This window comes from Zosterops lateralis, assembly GCF_965231275.1.
Source record: "Zosterops lateralis genome assembly, chromosome: 6".
Taxonomy (NCBI): Eukaryota; Metazoa; Chordata; class Aves; order Passeriformes; family Zosteropidae; genus Zosterops; species Zosterops lateralis.
Genome location: NC_139761.1, coordinates 5,020,098 through 5,032,258, shown reverse-complemented (window position 1 = coordinate 5,032,258; position 12,161 = coordinate 5,020,098). Strand labels below are relative to the sequence as shown.

The window sequence follows — 12,161 nt, the reverse complement described above, 5'->3', positions numbered from 1 at the left end:
GCAGCAGGGCAGACCCACCACGGACTGAACTCTGTGTCCCACAACTATCTGAGCCAGAAAACATTCCCCTGCACTGACCCCACGGCCATGCCACAGCAAACAATTAATCTTGCTTGTTTGGGGTGAGGGAAATGGTCTCCGGACTGTTCCTTAATCCTCCTCCTCCTCCCTGCTGGAGCTGGGAGGAAAGCCTGCCAACAGAGTTTGCCTGTAATAGGCACCAAGCTGTTAGAAAACCACCTGAGCAACATAAAACATCTTTCCACACCCCCCCGGAACACACTGCACTCTCCTTCTCACACCTCAGACCTGAGTGGCTGCAGATCCCACTCCTGAACAATGCCCCTCTGCATCCCCCATTTTTATATTCCAGTGGGGTTTTTTTTATTTTAATGACAAGTGCTGTCCTCTCCTCCCAGCCCAAGTGGTGCAAAGCTGGCTCCCAGGTGCAGAGCACAGCCCCAGCTCCCCTGCCCTGCAGCCTCAGCACACAGACAGTTGTGCTCCTCCCAAAAACAATGTGAGGACTTTCCTGCCCTCAAATGCTCGACCCTACAGCCTCTGAGGATGCCCTGCTCACTAGAAGGGGATGCAAGCTGATCCTCACTCCTGCAAAGCATCAGAGGAACCAACACCCTGCAGAGCCTTCCCCAAAAGCTGCCAAGCTCAGTTTTGCATATTGGTACAGAGCCCAGCTGCTGGTGTTTCACACACCACCCCCCTGAGCCTGCCTCTGAATGGCACAATTTTGAATTGCTTCCTCCTGCCATAGTGCCCCAGGGCAGGATCTGCCAGCAGCCCAGCCCATCGCCACGGGAAACAGGATGAAAGCCCCATGTGAAAGAGGAGCAGCAGGGAGCCAGGAACACCAGGAGATCCCACTGTGTTCTCCTCTGCTCTCCTAGGGATGGGCACAGGTCAGGTGGATTAACTGTGTCTTTCCCCTCTCTTCATCTCACGGATCTCTGGATGTTGCCAAGTTGTTTTGAGCTTTGGCACGGCCGCTTTCCACCCAGGGCCTGCACAAAAGGGGACGAGGAGCCTCAGCGCAGAATTCCTGGCGGCAGTCCAAACCCAGAGGTCGGTAACTGGGTCACTGGGTTCAGCTTCCGAAAACCATTCCTCCAGGAGGTGTGGTAAGAGCAGGCACGGCCGCCTTCACCGCCGCAGACAGAGCCGGACGCTCCTGTGAGCCTCCATCCACCGCACCCTCCACACCTCATTTCATCACCCTGCCAGAAAGGACACAGGGACAGAGCAGCCTGGACAGGGACAGCCCTGCAAGCTGGGTGCACAGGGGAGTGGGGAGACATGATTCAGGTAAGCAGCACGTAGCTGAGAGCACATCGCTATGCACAGTGCTCAGCCCCAGGAATGCGGCAGGGAAACATGAAGCCACTTGTCTGGCACGGCAAATAACCCTTCAATCATCCGCCAGGCCCTGCCGGGGAGCTCTGGGTTGGGAAAGAGAGGATGTCTCCAGCCAGCAACGCATCAGCTCCCACACCAACAGCACCACGACGAGCTGCTGCGCCTCCTCCGTGTCTGTAAGTGAGATCCAAACACAAAAAATAAAAATCCAAGTGGCTCGTGCTGCAGGAAGAGAAGAGGTTTGAAGAGCAACCAACATTAGGACCCATCAGCACTGGCATGATGAGCTCATGGGTAAGAACAGGCCTGTCCAACACCGCCCTTCCAGTGGGCCAAGGCAATGTTTTGAACACAGTTTCTCAAGGCAACTCAGCCATGAGGAGCAGAACATCGAGAAACTTTCTGAGTCACGGTCACACTGACTCACCAGTGAGTGTCTCTAGGCTGGGCCACCCCATCCAGTTTGGCTGACTCAGGAAGGGACCATAAGCAACCTCCTTGCCCAGGTGCTCCAAACAGCACAAACACTCTCCATTTAATGTATTTACAATAAACTGCCCCCAAAAGACTGGGGGTGAACACAGGAGGGAACACAAACAGGATGGGGTAATCAGAGACTTGTGTGAAGGTACAGAGGTGGCTCCAGACCTGGGCACAACACGGGCCAGATGCTCTTGGGAATGACCCCACCCAACCCCACCATGAGGAAAACACAGGCCAGATGTTCAGACAACTTCAGGCGTTAATTTGGTTAATTTGCTATAATTCAGGTGGCTGGTGCTCAGGCCACACCAATCACAAAACAAAGCGCTGTCAGCTCAGATCCTGAAACTCTTCAGTCAACTAACCACGTCCTCATGGTGTGCCAAGGCCGCTTCTCTCATTTCCATCTCCTTTGGTTTTCTCCTCAGTGGCCACAAAGATCTGAAAGCTTTATGACTCACTGAGCTGAGATTTTCTGTGCTACCCCAGAACTCCTGGTTCCTCAATGTATTCCAGAATGTTATGACATGCCACAAGGACTGAAGACACCAAGAGCAAATGGTCTCATGATAGGGCAGGAGGGTAACTAGGCACCAGTACAGCTTTTCTCCCAATTAAGGAAGAAAGGAAAGAAGAATCAAAGGCAAACAGCAAATTACAAGATGTATCTGGCAAGGGGCTAAGGAGCCTCTAATTTTTGCATTAAATATAAAGTTGGAAATCATAGAATCACAGAATGGTTTGGGTTGGAATAGACTTTAAAGACCATGAAGTTCCAACCCCCTTCCTCCAGTTCATGTTGCGCAAAGAATATGTCATGAAGGGTGAGGGAACTAATGCAATACTCAGAAGAGCTTCTGCTGGAATATTTAATGACTTTCCAACGCTTAACTAGCTGTTTCTCTCATCCCCTAGTATGGTAAGCACACAGAGCGGGTAAATCTATGTGACTTAGCATCTAAATTAACCAACACACAAGTCAAGATCAGGCATTCAGTATTTCCGCCCCAATTTACAGCCCTTTGCTCAGATCAGCTCCTTTTTTTTTTTCAGCATGGCACTGACATCTGTTGTATTGCATGAGTGAAAAGTACATATATGATTATCTTAAAAGGGGGGGGGGAAATCAATGTGGACATGATTTGAATTTTATGGCATTCGGCTGCCACGACTTGCAAATAAACAGCTGTCCCAGCAGGTCCATGCAAGCTTAACAGCACAGCAGTAAAACACGAGGTTTTTCTTCCCCTTTAAAAGGGTTTTACTTATATATATATATTAAAAAAATATTTTTATAAGAAAATAAATTGCAGGTTGAAGAATCATAGTTAGGTCACACTCAATTCCAGCAGAACAAGCACATCCTGCTTCACACTGCCTCACCAGTCACTCCACGGCAGTGGCAGCTTTCTGAAGCCAAGTTGAGATATTTAATTACCAGCATCAAGTCAGAAACCAAAGCGTCCAACAAAATCCTCATTTGTGAGCGAAGGCTGCAGAAATGTCGCTGAGCAGGCTCTGGCAATCTCCAAAGCTGACAGCTGGATGCCCTGGCTTATCGACTGCTGGAGCACACATGGAAAAAAAAAAGCTCTGAATAGTTGCAGTGCCGAGCAAGCCTTCAAGGCAGCCCCGCCAGCCTCTTAAAAAAGGCTCACAGAAATAGGCAGGCTTCATTTATTAATACTTCAGAGATAAAAGTGGCCGTGTAGGACAGGCTCAGTGGGTGTCTGTGCAGGAGGCGGATGGGCAGAAGACCACCCGCCCTGGGTGGTGCATCTGTCAGCATCTCCATGCAGCCAGTTCAGGTTATAAATGCACCAGGTAGGTTTGCAACGTGGGCACGTAGTGGGCTGCTCCAAGTGCATCAGCCAAAGGCCTTTAGGGATAGACCCAGCAGGGATGGTCACTGCATGGGAACTTCAAAGCAGGAAGATGGAGTGAGGAGCCATGCTCCTGGCTGGCTGACAAACAGAATTTGTGGGAAGCCCAGCTGCCCAACAGCTCCATGTCTCCACTGCCTTGGGTTCCTCAGCTGTGACATGACAGCGCGGGAAAAAGAGGAGGAAGGAACCAAAACAAAGCACAGAAGCAAAGGGAGATAAACACGATCCAGTCAGACCGGCTGTCCCCAGGTCTTGCCTGTCCTCACCGGAGCAGCCAGCCCGCCATGGCTGTCCCTTTCCTGCTCCCTCCTGCACCCCTGCCACAAACAAAGGGTCAGATAAGGAGCCAGCTCAGGTCAAGACTGGTTTGACTCCGTTTCAAGCCCAGGGGAGCGGATTCAGCGCTGATTTTACACCTCACCCATCCTGTTTGCCTCCCCGGGGCAGAGGCCAGTACACGGAGCAGGGTGCACGCCTGGCTGGCTGGACCCAAAAATCCCAGGGCCGTGTCAGGGCAGCACAGGCAGAGCCACACACCAGCTGAGCAGTGGCCAGGAAGTGTCACTTCTTCCTCCTGTCCCGATGTCACACAACTGTTGGGCGGTCAGAGACTGTGGACTTTGGCTTTTGCTTCCTACTCCTGTCAAGAGCAGGGGCAGGTCCCGGCATATGGCCATGGGGAGAGCAGGGCGAGTCACTCATTAATCGAGGAACAGCAAGGTGGAAGTCTGACCTACGGGGTTTGGGGGAAAACACACGCCAAAACAAACTCCAGCACTCGTGGAAAAAGCTCCAGATGCTGCAGGACCCATCTACTCCTAATGGGACTCAGAGAGGGGCAGGCAGGGAATGCAGACAGCTTTGGAATACGTTGTTTTTGGCAAGGGAGGATAACAAGGTTGCACCACGGTTCACCACTGAGGCATTAATACACACCAGCACCTGATTTTGTACGCAGTATCAGAATCAACCTCTAGAGAGGGGAGAAAAAGGAAACCTCTGGCTTCTCCCTCTCCGTGCTGCCGGGAGAAGCTGGCTGGCTGTACAATGCCAGGCATCTGCAGTGCTCAGGCCTGGTCAAAACCACCAGGGCTGCCTGTGCCATGGGCTGCCCTCTCCCCAGCACCCAGAAAAGGGGACTTGGCTGCACCCTGTGATGTTCCACGGGGAGCCCCTCACACGTGGCTTTTGTCAGAGGTACATTATCATCCCTCTTTGCCTTAAATTAACCTTGATCACTTAAAGATGCAGAGAGACCGTTCCACACCAGCACCAGTGCAGGAGGCAGCGTGGTGTGAAAGCCACGAGCACTGCAGACCCCAGGGATGAAACCCCACTGTTCACACTGAAGGTTTCATGCCAAGCAAAAGACCAGGATTTGACCACAGCCATCTCACCCCAATGGCAGGGGGTGCCACCCCTCAAGGCTCCACACAGCAAGGGCATTTTCCCTCCTCCAGGCAGACCCCTGACCGGAATCCTCCCTCCCAGGATTTTTGGGTGGGTGCAGCCAGTGACAGACCTGACCTCCCCACCAGGTGCCTGAGCCACACACCTGCTCGTAGCCAAGCCATAGCCCAAAAACAGCACATGCCAAAATCCTACTCCCACATCAAAGCACCGGCTGGACCAGAGCTCGCCTGCAGCAAAATGTGTGACACCAGCACCAGAGCCTTGCCACATCCAGACGACGGGGCAGCCCCAAACTGCTGTGCCTATGGGGACGCACTCAGGAGGCTCAGACCCCCCAAAAAGCCCGCGGGAGCCCCATCAGGGGGGTCACATCGGTGGTGTGGGAGCCGCCGCAGGGGTGGGAGCCGCCGTGCCAGCCGGCGCCGGGGCTGCAGCAGCCTCCGGAGGCGTTGCCATGGAGAAGGCAGCGCAGCAGCAGCATCCCGCATCCCACGCCCCCGCGTGGGGCGCCCCCTGCCCGGCGCCCACGGGGCTGGGAACCGCCCGGGACACGCCGGGGGACACGCCGGGGGACACGCCGGGGGACATGCCACTCTCCGGGGGACACGCCACGCTCAGGGGGACACGCCACGCTCAGGGGCGCCGCGGGGTCCCGGCGCTCCCCCCGGGGCAACAGCTCCACGCAGCGCCCGGGGCGCGGTGGGACGCGGGCTCGCCTCCCTCTCCCTCCCACGGCGGGGAAAAGGCAGAAAAGCCCCGGTCCCCGCCCCGCCGCCGGCGCTCCCGAACCCCTCCCCAGCACGGCCGCGGGGTGCGGGAGAAGGGCAACACACACTCCGCCAAAAGCCCCGCAGAGCCAAAGGGGAGGAGCGCCCAGGGGCTCGGATCGGCTCGGCTCGGCTCGGCTCGGCTCGGCTCGGCTCGGCTCGGCTCGGCTCGGCTCGGCTCGGAGGACTCACCGCAGCGCGGCCGGGGCGGAGGGCTGGGTGGCCGCGGTCCGCCCGCCGATCCTGCCGGGGCGGAGGGTTCCCTGCCCGCGGTCCGCCCGCCGATCCTGCCGGGGCGGAGGGTTCCCTGCCCGCGGTCCGCCCGCCGATCCTGCCGGGGCGGAGGGTTCCCTGCCCGCGGTCCGCCCGCCGTACCTGCCGGCGCGGCGCTGCGCTGCGCGGCGCGGAGCCCGCCCGGCCCCTGCCCACAATGGGCCGCGCCCGCCCCGCCCGCCCGGCGCGCTGGCGTCACCTCGGTCCGCCCGCCGCCGGGATGGGAGTGACGCGCGGGGCGGGGGCTCCGCCACCGGAGTGTCCCGCCGGCGGTACAGTACCGGGGCTACCGCCGGGGGTACCGTCCTGGGGATGCTGCAAAGGCTGTACGGCATCGGGGGTTCTGCCAGGGGTACCGTCCTAGGGATGCTGCAAAGGGTGTACAGCACCGGGGGTACAGCACCGGGGGTACAGCACCGGGGGTACAGCACCGGGGGTACCGCCGGGGGTACCGTCCTAGGGGTGCTGCAAAGGGTGTACGGCACCGGGGGTACAGCACCGAGGGTACAGCACCGGGGGTACAGCACCGGGGGTACCGTGCTAGGGATGCTGTAAAGGCTGTACAGCACCGGGGGTACAGCACCGGGGGTACTGCCAGGGGTATCGTCCTGGGGATGCTGCAAAGGATGTACAGCACCGGGGGTACTGTCCTAGGGATGCTGTAAAGGCTGTACAGCACCGGGGGTACAGCACCGGGGGTACCATCCTAGGGATGCTGTAAAGGCTGGATGGCACCGGGGGTTCTGCCGGGGGTACCGTCCTAGGGATGCTGTAAAGGGTGTACAGCACCAGGGGTACCATCCTAGGGATGCTGCAAAGGGTGTATGGCACCGGGGGTACAGCACTGGGGGTACCGTCCTAGGGATGCTGCAAAGGCTGTACAGCACCAGGGGTACCACACCAAGGGCACCGCACCCAGGACATCGCTCCGGGACTCCCCAGCTCTGCAGGCAGGAGGGTCCCGCTCCCGCCGAGTGGGATAAAGTTTCACCCGCCTGGCGACATGGGTGACACGGACACGCGGGATCAGTGTTGCAGCTGCCTGGCAGAGGCCTCCCAAGATGCGGCGGTCTCCACTTGGATTTAAGAAATCAATTTTCCAGGGGTTTCCATTTTCACGTGAATCAGAGTGGCGATTGGATGCACGGTTGGATTCCCACATGCTTGGGAATAACCTCGCTGCATGAGGTGGCAGAAGGAGCAGTTAGTGTTCTTGGTGCAAATCAAAGCTCAGATCGAATTAATAGCGTGGAACATTTTACCTTAAGTAAACTTTTTTTCTGGGTAAGAGGTCAAACTATTTACATCTTGTATTTTTATTTTTTTTTCTTTCTTGGCAACAACTATATGGGGAGGTCTGAAAGGCAGGAAGGGATTTACCGTGATTGTGTTTCATATGGAGTCTGCACAAAAATTGATACAGAGGCAAAGGAAAAGCCAGTGTTGGGAAAGTAAAGGAAGAGCATCCTTAGAGGAGTTGATACCAAAACATTGAGTAAAATTATAGAATCACAGAAGGGCTGGGATTGGAAGGGACCTTCAAGATCATCTTGTTCCAACCCCCCTGCCATGGGCAGTGACACCTTCCTCTAGACCAGGTTTTCACTGGCCTTTTCCATCTGTGCCTTAGCCTTCCTAACCCCATCCCTAAATATCAAAATCATATCCCTGTACTCTTCCTAGGTCACTTGTCCCTGCTTCCATTGGCTGTGCATTTCCTTCTCAGTTTGAGGAGCAGGTCTTTGCTCAGCCGTGCTGGTCTCCAGCCTGCCTTGATTGATTTTGTGCCTGTCAGATGTTAAAGCAAATGGGAGGCAACAATCACAGAGGGAGTTTTGGGATAAATTGTGTCAAGGGCAGGTTATCTGGAGCAGCAAACCCAAAGATGGTGTTGTGAAGACGAGGATAAACATCTGTACCAGGGCAAGGTTTTGGCGACAGAAATTATAACTCACAAAATCTACCACAGTCCTTGATGGAGCCAAATATGTGGTGGAAAAACAGAGATCTAATGGATATAAGAGATATTGATTTCCTAAAGGCTCTGACAAAATCCTTCATCAAAACATACTGGGGGAGAGCAAGGAGCCATGAAAAAAACCTCAGTGGTTTATAGACAGAAACCACAAAGGCCAGACTGGGGTGGTCAGTCTGCACTGGAGCAGTGAGAAGGGGAGATCTGAATCTGTTCTCAGCATTTTCATCAGTGATGTAGGAGTGGGAGTGGGTGGGGACATGGTAAGGGTTTCTGGTGACACTGAGCTGCTTGGAAAGCCAGTGACACCTGTCCTGGTTTAGGGCAGATTTGGGAGGAAGCTTTCAAAGGGGTACCTCTAAAAAGCATATTCAAGTGCCCTTCCCCTAACTGGTTTGGGAAAAGATTCATTGGAGAAAACTGGAAAAAAAAACCCTCTTTTTTTAATAAGCAAAGTATTCACAAGCATAAAAAATGATCAATGTTGAACAATAAAACTTCTTGCTGTTGTAAAGAGATGGCAAGTTCAGAAAGTCCTTGTGGGTGTAGCTCAGCTCACTCAGTCTCTTATCAGTCCCTCCTGCTCTGGAAGGGGGTGTAGCTCAGCTCACTCAGTCTCTTATCAGTCCCTCCTGCTCTGGAAAATGCCACATCCCCAGTGGGCCACAGGTGTAAGCTCCAGGTATTCGGGGTTTTCAGTCCAGAGCAGGGCTGATCAGTTCCAAGAAAAAGAAAAGCCACAGTCCAGGAAACTTCTCTGCCTCAGGTAGCTAAAAACTAACTAAAAGCACAGGAGAGCTCTCTCTCAGTGAGAGAGCTGCAGACAAATGCAGTCCGTGAGAAGGATGTGGAGGAATGAGTGCAGTTTCTGCAAACAAACTCCACAATTCTTTTCCCCCCCTTCGCTCTCAGAACCAGTCTTAAAGGTGCAGAACTTAATATCCAGCATAAACAGGACAGACAATTAGAGATACAAGCATCATAAAGTCACTTTAGGACAGCACCAAGCCGCAGCAGGACCTCGGGACACTCAGTGACAAAATGACAGATGAAATTCAGTGGAGACAAACAGAAGTGATGAGCCTCACAGGGAGCACTCCTAACATCATGCACATGGCAACAGGCTCTGAACTGACTGCAACCCCTCAGGAAAAGGATCCTGGGTTATAACAAGGAATTTGATGAAAGCATCAACTCACTGCTGAGCAGCAGTCAAGAAAGCAAATGGATGGATAGGAGTTCATGAGGTAAGAGGAAAAAGAGCTGTACAAATTCCTGGTTTGCTCTCCTCTTGAATACTGTGAGCAGCTCTGGCCTCTGTTCTCACCAAAGAACTGGTAATCAAAGATAGGGAGCGTTTTTCACTGAGGTAAAGGGTTAGGCCACGACTATTCAATCCAGCATTTCTATACAAGCCTCGGGCTCAGGAAGTCCTGGAGCTGCCTGCAGCCTGCTGTGGACTTGGAGAGTTTATGGGAAAATATCCCTGAACACTTCTCATACCCCTGGCTTATCATACACCATTGGCTATGAGAGGTTGCTGGGCAGGATGCTCCTGCCTCCAACCCAGAACAGCTTTTCTTTTGCTCTTTCATTCATCTTTATTTTCTCTATAAAATGCCTTCCCAGGACCCCCCTTCCCACTCTTCTCCTCATCAAGGATTTCCATTAACCGTGTAATGATGGTTTGGTCTGGAAGCTCCCAGCCTGGGTAAGCATGTGCCTAATGGTTGGCATCTGGAATTGCATCTTCCTCATGGAAACTGCTCAGCCATCTTCTTGTAATTGCCTCCTCGGAGCTTGTTTGGACGCTGCTTATCAAGCCCCATTGTGTTGCTTTCCTGCTTGTTTTTCCAACAGCCGCCTATTAAATTAAGCTCCTGTATTCAGACAGGAAAACCCAATAACCAGCTGCCCAGAGCCTCTCTGGATAAGTAGGACACATGCAATAGTCATCGTGTAAGGCTGATGAGCATCCGGCCCCGAGAAAGGGAGAACATGGGTACCAAGCCTGCTTGGAAAATAATCCCTGTAATGCCTTCTAACAGGAGGGGGGCAGGCAGGGTTTGCTCATTGGATGAAAAACTAAACCAGGACTTTCTCAGGGCTGAGGGAAAGAAAATGGGTTTCTTGTTCTAAATCTGTAAGAATGTACTTGGTAGTGTTCATCGTTGGATGCTCTCTAGACCCTAATAGATGTTCTCTGAGACCAATCCATGTCAGATCAATACTGTATTATCCCTGGGGGAGAGTTTTTATGTGTCTGTTCCAGCAAAACTTAAAAGGACACTCTTGATTCAGCTGACAGTAATGGAATATGGAACCCATCCCCTTACAAAAATTAAATAAAATTGATTTTGGAGGGAAAAAAAGCCCTCCTGAGGTTATAGTCTTTCATGCTGCACAGATGATATGCTCTGCAGAAAAACAGGCCACAGCTTTTATTTAATTGTTGTTCTGGTCTTAACCGAAGACTTGCACCAAAAGAACAAAACCACCATCTGAGCCCCTGCCACCATCCCAACCCATTGGAGCTTTATGGGAAGATTTCCATCACAGCAATCAGGACTGGGTTTGGCTCAAAGGTAGGAGACAGCATCATGCTTTTCGTTCTTTGATAGGAGGTTTTTAGAGTACTAGAGTTTTAGAATACTAGAAGACCTTTAGCGGTTCTTTATCTGGGCTGGGATGTTCTGTGTGCAAACAAACCACACCCTAAATCAATGTTATCTCCAAGAGTGCCGAGCCCAATCTCACCCCAGGATTTACATGGACTCTCTGCAGCTGGCAGGGGGAGGCAAAGCTTCGGCGTAACATTTCACAGCCCCAAAAGGGAAAATAAACGCATTCCCAAGGCAGGGCTCAGCCGGCTGGGAGCGTTAGCAAAGACTCAGTGGATTTAGGCCCTGATTCTGCAAAGTCCTTAAGCTTGTAAGGAATTTGTAATTTGCTTGTAAGCAAATTCCCATCCGCTTCAGTGGCATTTAATCACATGCACGTAAGTGCTTTATGGCGTACCAGGGAGTTGTACCTTGGTGGAGGTGGGGATAGGAGCCCAAGCAGCTGAATTCTTTTCCAGTGTGTTCAGGCAAGGGTAAAATCATGGAATCATATTACAGAATTGTAGAATGGTTTGGGTTGGGAGGGATCTTAAAGATAACTTAGTTCCAACCCCCTCTGTCATGGGCAAGGACACCTTCCACTAGACCAGGTTGCTCAGGACCCCACTGAGCTGATCTTTCTAAGAAATAAAAAATGTAAGAAATATTTGTAGAGCAGATTGTGAGACTTAATGCAAACAGCTATAACAAAGTCTTGCTCCAGCCGTGCTCTGTCTAAACCCACTCTGCATCTGGGAGATGCTGGGAGAGCACAGCCTCTCCTGGCTGCTTCACCTGAAAGAACACCATGCCCTGTGGGAAACAGATGACTCAGATGAATGGCAGAGAGATTTGAAGCACTTGTAAGAGTCCTGAGGTCATAGGAAGCCCTAAATTATCTCAGTGCCTTGATGAGGACCCTCTACCCTACCCCTCTCTGTCACTGCCTTCCTCCTCTCTCCTCTGGTCCCTGCAGCTGCCAGAAGCCCCTCGTGCTTCCCTTGCCATCCATCCTCCAGCTGTGACCTGTGAGATGCTGCACATGTGGCCGTGCCCTGGTTTACATCATCTTGCTGGTATCTGGTGTGTCTTTGGCAGACTCCTGACACTCAGCTCCTGATTGCTCACAAAGCCAAGGGTCAATTTTCCTCCCTGGATTGTCAGAAGCCTGACAGTGCCAGGCTTCACCCATAGCCTTGTGCCAGCCTCAGATGCTGCGTCTGGGGGGATTTGTGTTGTTCAGAGTGCTTGCAGGGCTCTGTCTCTTCCCCCCTGGGCTCCCCAACATGGCTAGAAAACAAGCAATTCCTGATTAGGGATCTGTCACTTTGCTTGGATATTTTTTCTCCTCCCTATTCCTAGAGATTACTTGCACTGAATTGCTGTAAAAGGT

At 52.8% G+C, this 12,161-nt stretch overlaps 1 protein-coding gene across 1 annotated transcript in view; it reads right to left on the bottom strand.

Moving 5' to 3' along the window:
• DAAM1 (dishevelled associated activator of morphogenesis 1) overlaps positions 1 to 6,151 on the bottom strand; it is a 91,097-nt gene extending 84,946 nt beyond the window's left edge. The window contains exon 1 of the mRNA XM_083863908.1: positions 6,113 to 6,151. The gene's annotated coding sequence lies outside the window, so the exon portion shown is untranslated. The remainder of the gene's footprint in view (positions 1 to 6,112) is intronic.
• Positions 6,152 to 12,161: the final 6,010 nt, after the last annotated feature.